This window comes from Clytia hemisphaerica, unplaced genomic scaffold, assembly GCF_902728285.1.
Source record: "Clytia hemisphaerica strain Z4C2 unplaced genomic scaffold, Clytia hemisphaerica genome assembly, whole genome shotgun sequence".
Classification (NCBI taxonomy): Eukaryota; Metazoa; Cnidaria; class Hydrozoa; order Leptothecata; family Clytiidae; genus Clytia; species Clytia hemisphaerica.
Genome location: NW_027103744.1, coordinates 508,314 through 527,888, shown reverse-complemented (window position 1 = coordinate 527,888; position 19,575 = coordinate 508,314). Strand labels below are relative to the sequence as shown.

General features: G+C 33.7%; 1 protein-coding gene across 3 annotated transcripts in view; it reads left to right on the top strand.

The window, feature by feature from the left end:
• LOC136805304 (DNA repair protein RAD51 homolog 2-like) overlaps positions 1-19,575 on the top strand; it is a 60,792-nt gene that overhangs the window by 23,357 nt on the left and 17,860 nt on the right. Inside the window, exon 10 of one of the 3 annotated variants that reach the window (XM_067061888.1) lies at positions 10,116-10,196. The exons of the other annotated variants lie outside the window; for them this stretch is intronic. The gene's annotated coding sequence lies outside the window, so the exon portion shown is untranslated. Of the gene's footprint in view, positions 1-10,115; positions 10,197-19,575 lie in introns of those variants that run through there. 3 annotated transcript variants of the gene reach the window in all.

Below are 19,575 nucleotides of genomic sequence, written 5' to 3'. Positions count from 1 at the left end.
GTTGCCACCCCCTCCTCCGGGTACACTCAAGTTTCAAAAAAGACTTAATTTTTGTGACCAAATTTGCTCAAGTTGGGTAAATTATTCTGCAATAAGAGGGTCAATTTCGAGACCCCATATATTGTCCACCTGTACAGTAGTTTTCAAATAGAGGCCCCGGTTGTTGCCACAGATGTTTCTTCCACCACGGAGAGTGTTCAGGAGACACGTTACTTATGGGACATTTTGAGGTATAGCCCGTCGGAAATACTTTTCCCCAAGAACTTATCAGGCAAAATGATATAGACCTCCTAGAATAAGGCTATAGGGTGTAGAAAAAACCTTATTTCAGTCAGGTTGGGCTTTGCAATCAAAACTTACAGGTGGGGTATGAACATTTAGGAAAACTTGTGCAAAGTACCCAAACGGAAAGGTTGAAAAAATTTGTTTTTATTAAAGCGGTCGATTACAAAGAAAAATTTGAGAAACATTTGGATTCGTGAAATTTCGATCGCCTGAAAATTTATGTCTTGAAAGTTCATAGTCAACGTAGGAAATTAGCGCTTTCTCGCAATACTGGTTGTCTCTTTTGTCCGCACTTTGTTCCCACGATGTTTCATTTAAAGTAGTGATTCCTAAGAAATAACAGTATAATAGTTGCTTCCTTATTATTTTCATGTTTGAATGATTCATAACTCCTACTTATCCCGGTCTTGTGTGCTCAGAAAAAAACTGAAACGAATTTGATATTGGGTTCTGCTCTGATTATTTTCGAAGTCATAAGCTTAAATTTTTCCATGCTTGATTTCTTAACTTTAGGGTTTCAATGAGTCTTAAAATCAGACTCGTGATTGCTCTCCATTTGTTTTTAAGACCGGTCTCCACTTTCGCGCGAAATGAGCGAAAACTTTTTAACGTTTTTGTAAGATCATTGGTTGGTTGAAAAATGAAGCAATTCCATTGGTCAAAATTGACGACGTAACTGATGAAAAAAGTTGAACTTCCTTCAACTTTTTTTTTGTTCGTGCGAAACTTTTTTATGACGTAATCTTTTCCAGGCAAAAAAGGTTGAGTAAAAAAAAGCGCGAAAGTGGATACGGGCCTTTACGTTGAGGCCAAATTTCAACCTCGCATGAAAATGTTCTTACGAAAAAAATTTGCAACTGTTCTATGCAACACACTCCCTACATGCACAAACAGTTGTTGGTTGCTCTTTGTAACTAACTAAATTCAAGACCTCTTTAAAACCGGATTTTCGTCAAATGTTACGTTAAGTATGATTAATTTAATATGAAAAACGGACTGGTTAATTAGCATTCATTTGATTTGTGAACATGTTTGATTCCTGTCTCTACATAAACATAATCAAAGTTTCCGGGACTAATTATTAGTTTGTTATGACTGCTTTGCGTTTGTAGTTAGTTTCTTTGCGAACCTTATGACGCACTAAGGGAACCTGTTTTTCATGAATATGTTATTTTGTTTATTTGTTTTCCAATTTTTCCGGCTATCGAAGGCCGAGTAAACGTTGTTAACGCCCGGTTGACGCGACTCTAACGTGACTCTAAATTTTAAATTTTTAAAATCTTACGTGCGATATGGATACAATGAATTATCACCAATTCGAACTTCCATTATTCGAAACTTTTTATAATTCGAACTTACTTCATTCTCCGCCAGGAAGAAACACTCGTAAAATACTCTCTTAAATTCGAATTTTTCTGTTATTCGAACGAATAAGGTTTCCAGTTCGAGTTCGATTTAACGAGAGTCAACTTTTTAAGACTTTAAACCCTTTAGTGTCTACGGACCATGGTTGCAATTGACTACCTTCCAAAGTCTTAATTCCAAAAGTTAATTATGAGCTAGACTAGAGTCTACATCTGGCTGAACTTTGCTGTTTTACTGTTTTACAGTCCGCCTAAGCAAAAGCATATTACCATATACTACCGGGCCACTTAATCGCGTCATCCAGTCTATAAAGCTTAAGTGGACCCCAGGCTAATAATATGATGTGGATCCTTTCTTTAAAGATGTGCAATTGGACAGCAATTCTGTTGCACGAAGTATTGTGTACACCTGCAATATGCTCAATCTTGCAATGAGTTTACGAGCTTCTAAGAACAATACACCTTTTGGACCGTAGCAATTGCCGCGTGGGCGTTTTTCTCCTAAACTCGATCCAATCCTTTTTTGACACCTTTTTCTATTGTCTAAAGGTGCGAAAAAATGACTGGGACGGTTTAAGGGTGCTAAAACGGACAAAAAATGCCCGCGCGGCAGTTGGCGGCTACGGTCGAAAAGCTGTATGAGGTTAGAAATTTAAGACCAAAGCTGACAAGGAATGTCTAAACTTTCATGCTTATAGAAAAGGTCATGATAGAGCTATTAGACATGGAGCCAACGCCACTTAAATTTGTTTCTAATATTGGCACTAAAGTAGATTTTGAATATTGAATTTTCTTTTGACTCGCAAAGTATTTGGCTTTTGATTGCCAATATGAAAACACACCATTGTGCAATCTCTGAACCATGCAGTCATCACTGCTATAAGTATATAACCATTTGCCTATTCTTGTAAATGCAAACCGAAACACGATTGGGTTTCCTTTCCTCGACTTTCCTCAAGTTATCTTTGTATGTGTCCTTATATTTTGCATCTTCGCTAGAGACAGCCTAAACCTTTTTTTTTTAATGTTGGGGATGCTGGTTTACCACATGCTTTTCCTTAAGCGAATTGCATTCCAATATCAGAAATTTACCCATTCGACGAACTGACCCTGGGTTTACAAGCATATAGGTAGACCAAGATTTAAATTTTTTAATAGCAGAAACATCAAAATAAGAAAATAATTTACGGCTTGGAGATCCAGGCTAGGCTAGAGACAGAAATTCCTGTTTTCCCGTACATACTGTATCTGCTTAAGGTTTATAAAGGGATTGTTAACTGAAGGGATCATAAAGCTTGTTCGAATTAAAGAAATATTCCAGCTATAGAGGTTCGAGTTAAAGAGATTCCATAAATCTACTCCATATTTTTCCGGACATCAATGTAGATATGTATGTGCTTCACTACGCACAAGTACATGTTTCTTCCCTTGTCCAAAATGTAAAGTACAACAATGCAAAATGGTGATTTAAAAGCATAATAACGAACTTCACCTCCAATAGTAATTCAACTAAAATTAGGAGATGGTAATCTGATTTTAATGATTTGCCGGAAAATTAAAATCAGATCATCCTCAACTCGTTAATGGACAGCTAACTGAAAAGACTATCCCCAATTACATTGTAATCATGAAAAAAACCATTAAACAAAATCACTCAAAATGCTAAAAATAACAATCATGGGAATATAGTGTTATTAAAGGAAAACTAATTTTGTGGTCAAATTTAAAAAATTACTTTTCGGTCGTATTTAAGAATTTTGACAGATATTTCGGTTTTTGGGACCAAAGAAATTTTGAAAGTAGCATTCTTTAAATTGTTTTAGAAAATTCTTTCGTGTAATTAAACCTGATTTGTTGTGCTATTTTCAGGAAATTGGCAATCGTAATGAGGAATGTTGCATTTTTAAAGGGACGAAGTTAAAGACGGCCAGAGATTATAAAGGTTATCCAATCCTTGCAAACAGAAGAGATTTAAGCTTTGATAAGCTTTGATAAAACATTTCGTCACACCGAGCAATAAAAATGCCAAGCCAATTAGGGTCATACTTATTATATAGGTCCTGGAAAGGCTAAATTGCTTAAAATATAGTAGCTCAAGTGACATAGAATATTTTTACTTCTAAAAGGGGGCTAAAATGGCCTTAGATTCTTGCAGGGTACCAGAAATTTAGAGATACGAGTTATAGGGGTCACATTAGTATTTGCAATTCGCTAAGTAAAATATCGCAAATATTTGCCGTGCATGCAAAGACAATTTTTTCGCGATTTATCAATATTTGGATTTTAAGAATAAGTAGGGGGAGTAAAGTTATGTCCGTAAAACTAAATGAGCCGTTAATGTTTGATTTGTGATGCATATAGTATCAAGAGTACTTTATCAAACCGGTTTTGCTTACTTGTAATCTTATTGACTACTCTGGAGATTTTTAGGAGTCAGAAATGATAGGCACCTTTTAACAAATAATTCAGAATAAGTCGTTTATACAGTTAACGCTCTCTAATTTGACGTTCGAAAAAAATCCAATTCTCTTTGAAAATTTTGTGGTCTGGGGGCAGATCTTTTCCACCAAAACGACGTTAACGTCTGTAAAGAAGTTCTACCTTCATCGGGTTCTAAGAGTTTCACTTTTCTCTATTCCCCATAATGTAAAGACGCGTTTTGTTTTATTACAACCAAACTTATAAGAATATTTAGGCTGGAATTTGGGATAAGATAAGAACATTGTAAGAATATCGCCAGATTTCCCATATTTGCCTAATAATCTGAATTCATTAGAAAATTTCGTGGCTACAGTAATTCTTCTAAATTTTAACTTTAAATTAGAATAGATTTGTTGAACAGAACCTTTTTACGTGGGATTCTTGAAGGTGTTGATTAAGATATTTGGGTGAATATGCATCGGCCTTTGCAAAAGAAGGTCTGGAACACCGGAGAGATGGCTTAGACTGTAACCGAATAGTTTTGTCGGTTACATCCAAAGGACGGCTGTCATTCTTTACCGGTGGGTTTCGGCCCCCTCCGATACGCCATCAGAATATCAAATGAAATTTTGCAACGTCCACGAGAGTATTTCATTTTTTCCGGTTTACCAACCATAGCTGACATATTCGTGGAAAGTGCGCAATTTTCGTGACGTGTGTATACCTCATTGGCTATCTCAATGTCACCCCTCAAGCATTACTGACGTCTAATTTACTTTGACGCTTTCTTGTCTTTATTTAAAATGGAAGGCGCTTAAGTTTTTGTGTCAGAGCTCTCCTCACTGTTCTTTGGTTTCAGACTTGAGAAAAAAACAAACAAAATTTAGACTACATATGTACTTTAGAATTTGGAACACTTTAACTTGCCTTGACGTGCAAATCACCCTTTGATCTTTAGCAAAATAAAGAAATAGAGAAAGATCACACTTTGGCTTAGCCGCTTTCAGCTTTCCTTCCTAGCCCGAAATAGAATTTCTGTTAGCTACTTTTCGCGGAAATGATTTTCGACGCTAAAACGTTTTAATTCCAAGAACGGAAAAGATTTCGTTTGGATTTTAAGGTAGATGTTAAATTTGTGGCTTTTTTTCTATTAAACCTCAAGATTTTTAAGGCGGATGTGGACGCGTCATTTCAAGTTTGACCTTTTCTTTTGAGGTTTCAAACTTTGTAAAAATAATCGAGCCTTTTCTCAATTCAAAGAGAACTTGGACCCGTCAGTTTCCTTTTCAGAAAACAATCATATAATATAACCTAATTTCGTCTGCTAGGGATCAAATTTTGTAAGATTTTAGTTTGACAGGGTCTAATTTTTGCTAAAATTTGGTTTCTTTTTCGAACTCCAACAGCAAGCTTCTGTCGGCCGTCAAGCTCATACCCCCAGGGGCGAGGCTTCCTAATCCAATATGGCTTGACAAGCATAACTTTGATTTTCTCAAAAGGGTGGTCTATGGTTTGTCAAGAAAGACATGTCCAACAAACTATATGCGGTTTGTTCGGTTCTAAAAATAGTGTTAGAGAGAACAATATCAAAGAAGTTACTCTAAGGTAAATGACGTGTGATAAGTCTTTGGAAGTCATCAAGCTTAGCGCGTAGTCTATAAATTCACCACTTTTTCTGTTATAAGACCTTTCTTTAGGCTTTCCTGTCAAACTACTTTGTTGTGAGAAACTGTTGAGAATCAGACTCATTTTTTGCGTCATATTTCTGTAAGATAATGTTTCAGATTCACCGATGTCTAAATCTTTTTACAAAATTATGGATTTTCCACACATTATATCCTTCACTCGATCTTATAGACCAAAAAGCAACTCTCTTTTGTTTTGATAAGACAACAACTTTTTTCTTGAGGAATTATGTGTATTCCATATCCTTTGCCAGCCGGTATTTTTGTCGGCTAGGAGTTGTGGGTTTTGGTTTGACTAGTCCAAAACACTTCAAAGATACTCGTCAGATTAGCAAAAATATGAATTCCTTTTGTAGATAGATCTTACGTCCCTGGTCCAACTTCTATGGTTTCCGCTTCTTGGCATACCCCAAATTTGAAAATTCCTGATCCACACTTCAACCCTAGAAAATATGTTTTGATTTTTTTATACCACTCAATTAGCGCATTAAGATTTCCCTAAAATGGTAAATAAATTGTAATTTGGGCGAATTTCCACCTTAAAAGTACATAGAAAGATAATGCTACATATCGGCACCTTTCTAAAGAAGTTCCCCCTTTCTAAGGAAAATGCCCTGTCATTTCAATCCCCTTTTTCGGAGGGTGTTTCCCAATACTCCTTATAAAAAGAACTAAGTTAGGTGGGACTAAAAGGCTTTTTACGCTGACAAAGCAGATTTAACAAAAGAATTTCTTGAAATTTGTGCTCGAACAACGATAAAAGGGGAGAAAGATGTTCTCTCTTTTGTTAAAAAAATGCTGTGTAAGCAAATGGTAGGAGAAACGTTTAAAAAATGCTGTATAAGCAAATGGTAGGAGAAACGTTTAAAAAATGCTGTGTAAGCAAATGGTAGGAGATACGTTTAAAAAAATGCTGTGTAAGCAAATGGTAGGATACGTTTAAAAAAATGCTTTGTAAGCAAGGTAGGAGATACGTTAAAAAATGCTGTGTAAGCAAATGGTAGGAGAAACGTTTAAAAAATGCTGTGTAAGCAAATGGTAGGAGATACGTTTAAAAAAATGCTGTGTAAGCAAATGGTAGGATACGTTTAAAAAAATGCTTTGTAAGCAAGGTAGGAGATACGTTAAAAAATGCTGTGTAAGCAAATGGTAGGAGAAACGTTTAAAAAATGCTGTGTAAGCAAATGGTAGGAGATACGTTAAAAAATGCTGTGTAAGCAAATGGTAGGATACGTTTAAAAAAATGCTGATTAAGCAAATAATGGTAGGAGATACGTTTAAAAAAATGCTGTGTAAGCAAATGGTAGGAGATACGTTTAAAAAAATGCTGTGTAAGCAAATGGTAGGATACGTTTAAAAAAATGCTGATTAAGCAAATGGTAGGAGAAACGTTTAAAAAAATGCTGATTAAGCAAATGGTAGGAGAAACGTTTAAAAAAATGCTGATTAAGCAAATGGTAGGAGAAACGTTTAAAAAAATGCTGATTAAGCAAATGGTAGGAGAAACGTTTAAAAAAATGCTGTGTAAGCAAATGGTAGGAGAAACGTTTAAAAAAATGCTGATTAAGCAAATGGTAGGAGAAACGTTTAAAAAAATGCTGATTAAGCAAATGGTAGGAGAAACGTTTAAAAAAATGCTGATTAAGCAAATGGTAGGAGAAACGTTTAAAAAAATGCTGTGTAAGCAAATGGTAGGAGAAACGTTTAAAAAATGTTGATTAAGCAAATGGTAGGAGAAACGTTTAAAAAAATGCTGATTAAGCAATACGACGTTAAACGATGTCCTTTACGCGCCACACCTTAAAGCCTTCTTAAAAATATGTCATATAATATTCGAAAGGTTGGATTCTCAAAATAGGATGACTGAGTCACTACCATTAAGTTGAGTAAATAGGGCCATTAATCATAATGTTATGAACCACAAAGTTGACAGATCTGATAGAGAGCTCTTTCATTCTGTCTCCTCTTATTCATTCATAGTGAGAGAGTGCGAGGATAATACTTTTACTATAATCTGAAGAGATTTTACGATTTTGTGTTTAGGTTTTTCAGTTTTAGGGTTCTTTTGTCATTCCTCTTCCTTTTGTTTTCACGTTTTTTCGGGTAAACATGTCATGCACAGTAATGACCTATTTACAAAATGTTATTTACGTCACATTAGAAAGACGTAATGCCCAATCTATTGGTGGTGATCGGTAGCCAAGAGATCTCTCACTGGCAAAAATGACCTTCCTTAATTTCATTTTTTTTCCTAACTACTCCTGATCTTCATGTAAAATTTTCTGCTCACAAAAAAATTAAAACATATTCTGCCTCCTCAAAATAAGTTTTCACCAAATTAGTTCCCTCAAGGTACTGTAAATTGAAGAATAATGATTAAAATCCTCTTGCGAGAAGAAGACCTTGAAGAATATTGGGGAGTCCTTACTAAGAGACTTTGACCACAGAAACTATGACAACGAGACAATAAACAAACAAAACAACATTTTAAATCTAAACAAACAAATATTATAAATCATTGAGAGACATTTTCTATTTCTCTCTCTTATACCAACATGCCAAGTTTGGGGTTTCTAATAAAGTGATCTCTTAAGAAATGTTATCTTGAAACGATGCCAAATTTTCTAAGTATTGATTATAAAAATGACATGTCAATACCCCCAGTTGGCACACAACGTTGTTTTAACGTTCATCTAATGTTATATGGACGTTGTGAACGTTAGACAAACGTTGAAACAACGTTGTGTGCCAGCTGGGCCTCCGGAGGGGAGATTCAACTTTCAAAAAATACATCCTATAATAATATTCACTTATTGAGAAAAATTATTTCTGTAGCAGACAATTCTAAATTGATCCCAGTGTGGGACGAGACCAGACAACGATATGCCTTTTTCATTAATGATAACGAGCACTTAAAGAATACGTTTGCAGACCACCCCAATACCAAAACGAGTTGGAAACACTCCAACAAAATTTAAATTTCATGCATTAACATACATTCATATCTCTCTAAACACATCAAATTCTTTTCTGAATGGACTCTGTTTGTTTATATATCAACTTTTAGCGAAAATTTAATCCTGCATAACAAATTTTAGAACCTAAAAGATGAAATTTAGGACCCTGCTTGATTGAAAACGACCATAGTCGAACCTGTCAGATGAACACGTTTTTTTATAAGAACATCCAAAAATTAATTAATTCTTAATTTCACCATTTTGGGAGTATTTTGGTCCATTTTTCTAAGAAATTTGGTGCTTTAGAGTCCGAAAAGCCTTAAAATGTTCTTAACTTGTTCTTTAAGATTTTGGCCATCGAAGCCTTATGTTTTTATATAGTTTGTTCTTATTAAATATCTCTTCATTTTGCAATCCTGTCAGATATTTTTAATGTCTGAAAAAAGGGAGTCTGACCAGCAGTATTTCCCCTTCCCCCATTTTGCTTGAGCGACCCCCTAGCCAAGTTACATTTTAGTGAATTTCGAAATTATTTCTTTGGTGAATCAATATCCGATCTTTTCATTATGGTTGGATTTTCGTATAGGGGGTTTTAATTCTAATTAAATTTCTGGTCGGATTGGAAGTCAAATTTTTTCTCAGATTCTCAATTGAAATGAAAATTTAAAATAAGCATTTCGAAACTTAGAGAGGATGTTTGTTGGCCATACCGTAGCTTAGTCCTTTTTTCTAAACTTTTCAAAAATCCCAAAATATGTGATTGTACCAGTACTAATATTCAAAATTTATTTTCGGTTTTGGAGGGCAAATGATGGTATTTCTATTCTATATTATTAGGCCTCGGTTTTCTTATAAAGAAATTAAAATGTATCTTTTATGTGCATGTTCGATCTGGTGCCAAAAGTAGAGGTATTAAAGTTAATGCCATTATCTGTAATTGATGTGATCGTAAAAACCTCATTAATTTAACCAAAATGGGTTTCCGGTGTAAAAGGCTTTTCAGCAAGAAATTAATGGAATTTGATTGTATATTCTTCTATTGTTTTTGCCGTTAATGACTCAAACGCAATTTAGACAATTAACTGGAAATTATTTTTAAGTACTAGAGACACGGAGATATTGAATATATTTTTTGCTGACAAACAAACTGTTTTTTTTTGTTTTTTGTTTTTTTTGTTTTTTTTTTGCAAAATAGTCTTGACAATATTACCCCCGAACAAACAAAACCCTTAAAATTATGTCATGGTTTTGGCCAATCGGCTTGCTAAACATTTTTTGTGAAAAAAACAAAGTCCCGGCCAACCTTCTCAATATTATATAGCTGCATAATGTTCTTTGCTGCAGAACTATAGGTAATATATTAAGCCCCTCATCATCAAATATCAAATTTGATTTCATAATAGGAAGCAAATCTCCGGTGCAAATGTCAAAATGTCATCATAAACATTTGGAACGTGACCTATCAAAAACAATTTAATCCTTCTGCAGACGCATTACCAACATAAAATATTCTGTATTTTTGGGTAATCATCTTTGTTTCGTCAAGCGTGGGAACAAAATACTGACCCATGATGTCCGGAATGGAAATCAATGACATCCAGTTTCATAAAATTTCTTTTTTTTTCAAGAAATATACCGGATTTCCAAGGTTTATCAATTTACGATGTGTTATAATGAAAATTTAACGTGCATTTTTTGTAATTAGCTTGTGTTGAAATTTCTTTAACAAACGAAAAGTGTTATTCGATTTTTGTATAAGGGGCGGTAAGATTGTTTCCGGCGAAACTCATTGTGGTTCCTTGCTTTCTCTCACGCTTCTTTACTCATACAAAATGTAATTTAAAAAGGTAGATATGAGAGGAGGTAGTTTGTAGGCAGATAATTCCTTTCGCTTGATCGAGGAAAATAATCATTCTTTATCGAGTTTAAATTCCTCCTTCCTACCCTATTCAGGTTAAAGACAATTCTGGTGAAGCCACATTCATATGACTGCCATTATGAACATCTGATAACAGCTAAACATGTGAGAATTATGATTCTCACTAGAGTTAAGAGTTGGCAATTTGCTAAAATAATTGTGAGTGAAGCCGATTGGTAGTGTGAAGGTTTCGATCACAGACTTTCACCGCAATGGACTGTGTTCGAATCCCAAGCTCTTCCAGGCAGGGTGTTAGGGAAATATGGTGATAGACTCTCTACCTTCACTCACATGTCATTCTCTCTCAATCTGGCTGATAATCGAAGTATCGATTTGACGTCAAATGAGCTTAGTAAAGCTCAAATTGCAGATGTAGAACGATGAACTCGGTACACATAATATAATTGTATACATATCAAGCCTACTGCCAGAAAAATGACTCAAGTCAAAGTGACTGCAATGACAGTGACTACATCAGTGCAGTAATCTTTAAGCTATTCAATGCAATGACTGCAGGCGTTTGACAGCATTTGAATCGTTTAGTTTAATATGAACAGGATTTCTTTTGATTCAAAAAGAATTTCATATACAAGGGTGGATCTCCCTTCATTTCATGATATCTAGATCTCAGCTTCCGTGAGCCCTCCTGTGTTTAAAGTCGTATTCAAATTTTATTTTGAGTTTGTTTGTTTTATCATTTCAATAAAGGGGTATCATGTAAAGGCCTCATTAAAACTTAGTAAGAGATGCTTAATAGCTTATTGAGAAGAGGAAGGTCCATAGAAGTATTCAAAAGTATTGACTGTGTTGTTATACACTTTTTTTTATAAGAACAATTTTATAAGAACAATGAATGAGGCTCAAAAATGCCAAAAAATAAGAACAATCTAAGAACAGTGGAGTTAGAGAGTTATAGCAAAAAGAATCACTGGCTTCTAAAATCCTCTAAATAGTAAAGTAAATAGCCAAAACTTGTTTTTTTACCTTAGAAAAAATAAGAACAAAATAAGAACAATTCAAGGCTTATCTTACTTAGTTAATGCACTTAAAAGAATTATCATGCTCAAATTTATTTATTAGAAAATAATGCCATAACTCATAATATTTTATTTGCAGTTATTTCAACTGCTCTTAGGCTCTAAAATGTTTCTTAGTTCTTACTATACAAAGCTCAGACAGTTATTCAGATGTTATGATATGAGAGACTTAGTCACAAGTCATGTTTATATAGAGCTTTCTATTGGTATAGGAGTACTCTATTATAGTTTTAGACATGCGTCACCTTATCCTCCTTTCAGACTCAACGGACGTCGTTCCTTTTTGAATTTCAGTTTTATTGTCACGTGATGACTAACGCCTTTACACACCCTTACACGCCCATAAACATCCTAACTCACCCATTGTCATACTTCTAAGTAATACAATATTTGTTGTGGCATTAAGTAAAATGTTATGTATTGCATGTTAGATTTAGGCTTAGTTGAATTCAAACTAATGATATCGTATATACTTTATAAGAATATTTATGACGAAATTAGCCAAAAAGATTAAGAATATGGTAAGAATACCACTTTCATGGAATTTGGCAACTGAACCTAAGAATGTCAATTTTAGAGAGCATTATCCATTATGAATTGAAAAAAGCACCATTTTCATAAAGTTCTTTGCACTTTTTCTTATTAGAATGATTTTTATAAGAACTATTGCTCAACAGTCCAAAAAAATGTGATTAAAGGGTCAAAGAAGGGTAAATTTCGCAGTCTAAAATACCTCAATCTGGTTCTACGATAAGTTTTGACTTGATTAATCTCTAATCATATTGACAGAGAACAAATGGCAAGAATCTACATATTGTTTGTTTAGTTTAAACGTTCAATTAACATGTATGAGACATACTTCCCAATTCGTCAATAGAATTATTCATGATTTGCTATTAATGAAAAATGAATAGCAAAAATGACCCACTTTTCACTTTCACTTTCTGTGCCCATTTTAGCAACACCAAATAAGGTAATAATAATGTATTTTTGTTTTTCTACAATACCTTCATGCCCCCATCTTCAATTTGTATCTAAACTTTTATTGCCTTATTTTTAATCATCTGGGGTGATTTTCTATCATGCTCTGAATATATACAGCTGGGTTACATATGAAATGACCTAAGCCCAGATCTACATATCTACGTCTCGATTAGTTTTATTGAAAATTATGACTTGGCATTATTATGTTGCCGATAATCTTATATAATGATCAGTAATTCTCAACTTTCGAATATTAATTTCTCATATCCTGGATATTTATTCCAATATAATTAGTCTCAAACTTGTCTTTTAAACAGGTCTGGAAAAATTATCTTTAATCGTCGCTTATACATCCCTATTAGTAGAACGACGATACGTCTTATAGACGTTATATTGACGTTTTTCACGAACCAGAGTTATCGTTTAAGTCATATTTTTCTATATTACTTCATAGTGAAATCAGTTAGGGTGAGGCCACGAATTAAATTGATTTCCACCAACATTTCCGCGCCAAAAACGTTAATGATGTGTCATTAAAATTTGATTGTTTCAACAACCATGTGATATCATTGCCAGGATGGAGAGCATTTTATCTAGTGGTCAAGGCAATCAGCATCGTTGTCTGTGCATGAAATGACTCGTCTTCGTCTTCGCACAGACCATGCTTGCTTCAATTCAATGACTTCCTTGTAGGACCAATTTTATCTAGAACTCAATGAAGTCTATTTCGTTTTCTTCTTTGACGGAAGGGGAGTGAGATTCGTTTTTGTTGAGAGTGTTTCTCTTAGAAATGGTAGCCATTATATTATTAAACGAATTATGCTGCCCATCTATTGTTTAAGCGAGGCACGGGTTCGAGACTAATTGAGATGCCACCTTCTCACTTTGCAAAGGGTCCAATCCATTGAGTTTCAAGCCCGAAGGGCTAGAGGCGAGACTCCTGGATGGGAAATGAAACCACTTATTTCCCATCCAGAACGCCCACGCGTAGTTTTTACACAAACGCCGGATTAAAACTAACATCTATTGCTAGATTTCAAAATATGTAGTCCTCCAAAACAAAGAAACCGCTAGATAAATCCGTCGTCATGATTACGGCGTGTTCTATGCGCGTTTTGGATGGGAAATAAGTAGCTTCAATTTCCTTCCTTTCGGGCTTGAAACTCAATGGTTCAATCATTCGAGAAAGTTAAGAGCTGGTGTGGAAGCACAAATACTCCAAGTTAATGAAAAATCCCATCAAAGTATACGTAAAAATGTTTTTTTCCCTATCATGATATGATATGAAGCAAGATTAAAATTCCATGAATATATATTATTGAGAGGCTTTAAATATGACGTTTCAGGTTCAAACATATGAAATATATACAACATTTATGTTACAAATCCCCAACTTAAGGCCGATTAAGTCCTTTAATGCAGAGAGTCGACAATAAATGACTCATCGTGTATCAGGGAAAAATGAATTTAATCCCAGTATTTAAATTCTATTCCACTTTTTTCCGGAAACTCTATAGAGGAAGAGGAGAAGTAACTCAGTGATCTAGTTAAGATTATTAGAGTTAAGATAATTTCAGGTAATTTTTTGTGACATTTTAAATACGCCAAAATTAAAGGTCTCGTAAAATGCGTATTAGTTTTATTAAACGAGATTCCGCGTAGCGTTAACAAATATTTAATGTCTTAAAAGTACCTTTTAAAGTATAATTGTGTATAATTGCTGGATACGAGATTATAGAAAGATTATGATATTTTCAATGAGAAAGGTGCTTAAAATGAACACACCCTACATTAACTATAAAGCATTACTTTGGATGAAATTGTCCCCGCAAAATTTCCTTTGAAATAGCATCCTAAAAGAGAAATTTAATTATTAGGTTAATTTCAATCTTAGATTGAGTGCTTATAGAGAGAAGATTTTGCATTATATTAATTTTGTATAATATATAATTGCAATCATTATATACTCAAAAAGCAGGTGGTCACTAATTCATAATTTGAAAACAATAGTAGCTCTTCACCGTTAATTGGCAAAAAATGGGTCATTAAAAAAGACAATCATAAGAGGTCTAATACATCATTCTAAATTTGGCATCAGTTTTCTATAATACCACAGTACTTAGAATCAAATTATAGTATGTTTATTTCGATACTGGGACCTCAATTATGAGAAAACAGTTAATGCCTTACAAAAACATGTTTGTAATTGCACGATTTTTTTTATAAGAACATCCAAAAATTTTAAAGCCTAAAAATGTTCTTAACATGTCCTTATTTTGACCATTTTGTGAGTATTTTTGACCATTTTCCTAAGAAATACGGTGTTTTTGAGTCAACGAAGCTTTAAAATGTTTTTAACTTGTTCTTAACATTTTGGCCATCGAAGCCTTATGTTCTTATATAGTTTGTTCTTATAGAAAAACGTGTATGGTTCAGTGAAACTCCTTTGGAATGGTGGAAAAGTATCTGCTTAACAAAGAGTCTGGGTATTGGTTCAAAACTTTGTGTAAAATTGTCATCAAATTTTAGGGCAAAAAAGGAACAGCAATTTTTCCATCATATTTTCCATCTTATTTTTCCTAGATTTGTCCCAAGTCCAGACTTTTTTTGAGATGAAATTTTTCCTTTGAAAGTAGAGTAATAAAAAAATAGAGGATTTATGTGCTACAGGACCTTCGCATGCTTCTGCTCTCCATTTTACTGGTTTTCAATCAGTTAGATTATCATAAAATATATTTATGCACCTCATTTCAGAAGCTCAATCGAGGTGTGATATAATCTTGTTTTTTCAGAGATGCTGAAAAAAAAATCTCAAAAAAGGAAAACTTTAAATGTAAATCAGACATTTTCTCTTTACCGTGTTTACCAGAGATTTTTTTTATTTTCATCGCAAGTAAGGTGAATGAAGGGGTCATTAAGAAAAATCTTATCTGTCAGATCTCGACAGCAAGTACTTCAAATGGAAAAAAAAAATCTATAAAAAATCTGAATGCAAGCAGATCTCAATTCCACTTGACTGTCATTAAGACAACAAAAGGGAGCTCTTAAATCAAAACCACAGATATGTCGAGTAGTCAAAATAGTGACGTCACTAGAGTGGTTTTAAGCTATGGCTTAAAGATTTTTGAAGGGGCATTTCGGAAATGGTGGTTTCCAATGAAAACATTCTTTTAAGAATTTCGTCGCCCGATTTGGTATGGGCTTTAGAGGGTCCTTTCATGAGTGCACTCTCTTTTCAAACTGAATCTCAAATACACTTTTTTATAAGAACATTGTTTAGAACAGTCTAAGTCTAAAAAATCTTTCAAAATGCTCCTATTTTCACCTCATTTTTGTGAGTATTTTTTGGGATTCCTAAGAAATTTGGTGTTTTAGAGTCTTAATTTATTCTCAATTTTTGGCCATTGAAGCCTTATGTTCTTATATAGTTTGTTCTTATATAAAAATCGTGTATTACAATTCCTGCCTTACCTCATAAATTATCGTCAATTAAGTAAGATGGATGACATTGACAAAAAATATTTCTCTTTTTTAAGGTTTTTAAGATTTAACAGCATAAAGTCAAAAATATCGCAATATAACGCTTGTCGTATTTTTAGTTTCACAAGAAGGTGATATGTTTTCGTGTTCTCTTCATTTGAAAAAATGTAACACGACAGAAAAAATTTGATGACAAGAATTAATGAAGTTCAGACACTATTGTCAATTTAATTTAAAAAAAAGAAGCTTAGCATTAGAGTGCGAGACTAGTTTGAGTCTCTCCACTTTTTCTATACAAACTGCTGTATCGGATTTAGAACACTTACACGTTTTTTTATAAGAAAATTTTTCAAGCCTTTAGACGTTCTTAACTTTTTGAGTTTTAAGCTTAAAAATGTTCTTAACATGTTCTTATTTTCAATATTTTGTTAGTACTCTTGTGCAATTTCCCTAGAAATTGGGTGTTCTAGAGTCCATAATACCTTAAAATATTCTTAACTTGTTCTTAATATATTAGTCATCGAAGCATTATGTTCTTATATAGTTTGTTCTTATAAAAAACGTGTACAACGTGTTTTTTATAAGAACCAGTAAACGTTTACTGAGGCTCGGTTGCACCCAGCTTTTTACAATTTGAATGAAATTGTTCGTAGTTGTTCTTATTTTTAAGTCGAAATCGAGGCATTTTAGTTTACCATACATTAATTCTTAAATTGCTTAAAATTCAGCATTTCCAGATTCGTTATTGTTCTTAAATTGATCATATTTTTCGGGGTTTTTGAACCTCGTTGTTCCAGGTTGTTCTTATAAAATTGTCTTTAAGAACAAAGGTAGTTTGATTCATTGATAACCCTAGCATTTTGCTTAGTTTTGACTTCGATGCATCTTAGTTCAGAAATCACGGAAGCTCTTTTTAATTACCTAACAAGTAGCTATTACCTTGGAGTAATCAGCTCAAATGCGAAAGCTTGTAAAGTCTTGTATTTAAAAATGTTCCTTAAAAAATTGCTTCTTAACAGCACTTCTAAATCTTTGTATTTGTCTTGTTTCCAATAACCGTACACAACAAGAAAATTTTGATTAATGACTTCTGCCTGAAAATGACATATGACACTTCAAAGTCATATATTTATTTATACCTAATATTTAACTTAGCATAAGGTAATTTCTTTTTTTTTTTTTACTCCAAAAGATTATGTTTCATCTTCTCATATTTACATTTTGAAGGCATCTCATGTCCCTTCACGTCTCAAATTCATGAGTTTCATAATTTTGTCCTAGAAAACAAACAATTATTCTATTCCCGTTGCATTTTGCAGAGTTTTTGAAGCCTTTGGATTTTCTTATTAACTTTTTGAGTTTCAAGCTTTAAAATGTCGTTAAAATGTTCTTATTTAGAGTCCGCAAAGGGGTCGGATATTACCGGAAGGCCTTTTTTCAGTCTGTGTTAAATATTGTCCTCAATTTGAATTGCTCACGTTCTTCAACCTTCTATTGTTTTCTTTGTCACATGATACAAAATGATACATACCCTTAGGTAAACAATTTTCTGTCTGTCTGTGTAATGAATTGGACTGACAAACATTATGACTTGATATTGACATTTTTAAGGCGTATTTAAGGTTCAAGAGGGTCTTTTACTTCTACAATCAGAAAGACAAAAAGAAAACAGACTTTTGATTCCAATCTTCGTAAACATGAATCTTACCTAGTATGGGAGCTAATTTTGTTGAGAAATAGTTTCGGTGAATTTGGTGAATTTTGCTGATAATCCCTAAAATTAGTTCCAAAAACCAAAAACAATATACTGACTCAAGTAATAAGTTCCTCGCCAAATGGTCACGCTGTTTTTACAAGAAGCATCAAATTTAGGCTAAAAATTATATTGTTTTGAACAATTTTGTTCTGAAAACCAAACCTGAGGCTCTTGTTATTAGTAAGTAAAAGATTCGAAGTCTATGGATACTCTTTTCTCAAAGTCCCGGAAATAATTTCAGGAATTTTAGTAGATAACAATCTGTTGTAGACAGTAATCGCAAGGATGTCCGAGAGAAAGATTAGTATTCGTTACAACCATATGTTAACTTGATTTAAAGGTTTTAAGGGTCTTTAAAAGGTGGCATAAGGTCAAAATGCTTCTTGCATCATAACTTTTTTGGATCTACTTTTTTCTCACATAACTGTTAAAGGTTATGGCAAGTGAGATACTATTAGAAGTTGCAATAGAGTTATCACTTTTCAAGATCTCCGTACACTTTTTTTAGAGAAGTCTTAGCTCGATACTTTTCTCTCATGGGGGATGTTTTTGTTTCTTAATTTTTCCTTATCTTCAATTTCAGAAAATAACAGTCGTAGAACAGTCTAACTGAGAGCGGGTCCGAAATTCGTAAAAAAAAATTCTTTAAAGGGTTTTATAATCATTTGTAATTGTGTATACCCCCTAGACGAACAATCAAAAATAATTGAATAAAATTGACCAAATTTTCGAGCAAAAGGGTCTTTTTTGACCGGTTGGATGGTGTTCGCCGACCTGAAATATTTCATTTGCTAGTCCAAGGGCATAGGTTGGTAATCAATACAATGACTTTGCTAAGAATTCACCGGTCTATCATCCAAGGAAGGGTTGGTTCACTACAACAGGTGATATAAAACCTTCCTACATTTGGTAATACAGTTGACTCTTACTAATTCGAGCTCGAACGGGGAATTTTATTTGTTCGTATAACAGAGAGACTCGAATTATAGAGAATATTTCAAGGTTTCTCCTAGTCAGAAAATCTGCCGTATACTATCTTCGCTTTCTGATTCGAATGATGAAATACTTTTTCCCCCATCAGAATTAGTAAAGGCAAAAAGTAGTTGAGCTCCAGCTCCTGGACTAGGTTTCTCCTTGGCGGGAACCGAGAAAAAGTTCGAGTTATAGAAAGATTCGAGTAGTAGAAGTTCGAATAAGCGAGAGTTTATTGTATACTGAAGTCAAAATTTAAAACAAAACAATACTTCCTAAAAACACACGTAAATCACGACTGGAAACCTAACGGTCAGACTGAGAACTGGTTATTTAAGAATTCAGCCTGTGATGTCACTTAACCCACTTTTAATACTAATTTTGTCATTTCAATAAAAAACGTACAATACATATAAAAAACCGTAACGGGATGTTATGTGATTATCTCGGCATCATTTATTAAAAGATACCATACCGTCTACGCACCACGAGCAAAAAGTTGAAAGCACTGTTTTCTATAATTCTATTTTCATGCTGTGTTTTTAATTTCAGTTTTTTTAATCTTTTTTATAAGTTTTCCTTACCTACAAGGAAATAACTAGAAACCTATATGGCTCATCAAAGACACATTTATTGTTAAACTACTACGCTTTGGGAAATCCCCCGTCCATTTAATTATGCCTTACGCTTAAGTTTGTTATTATCTAGACGAATAG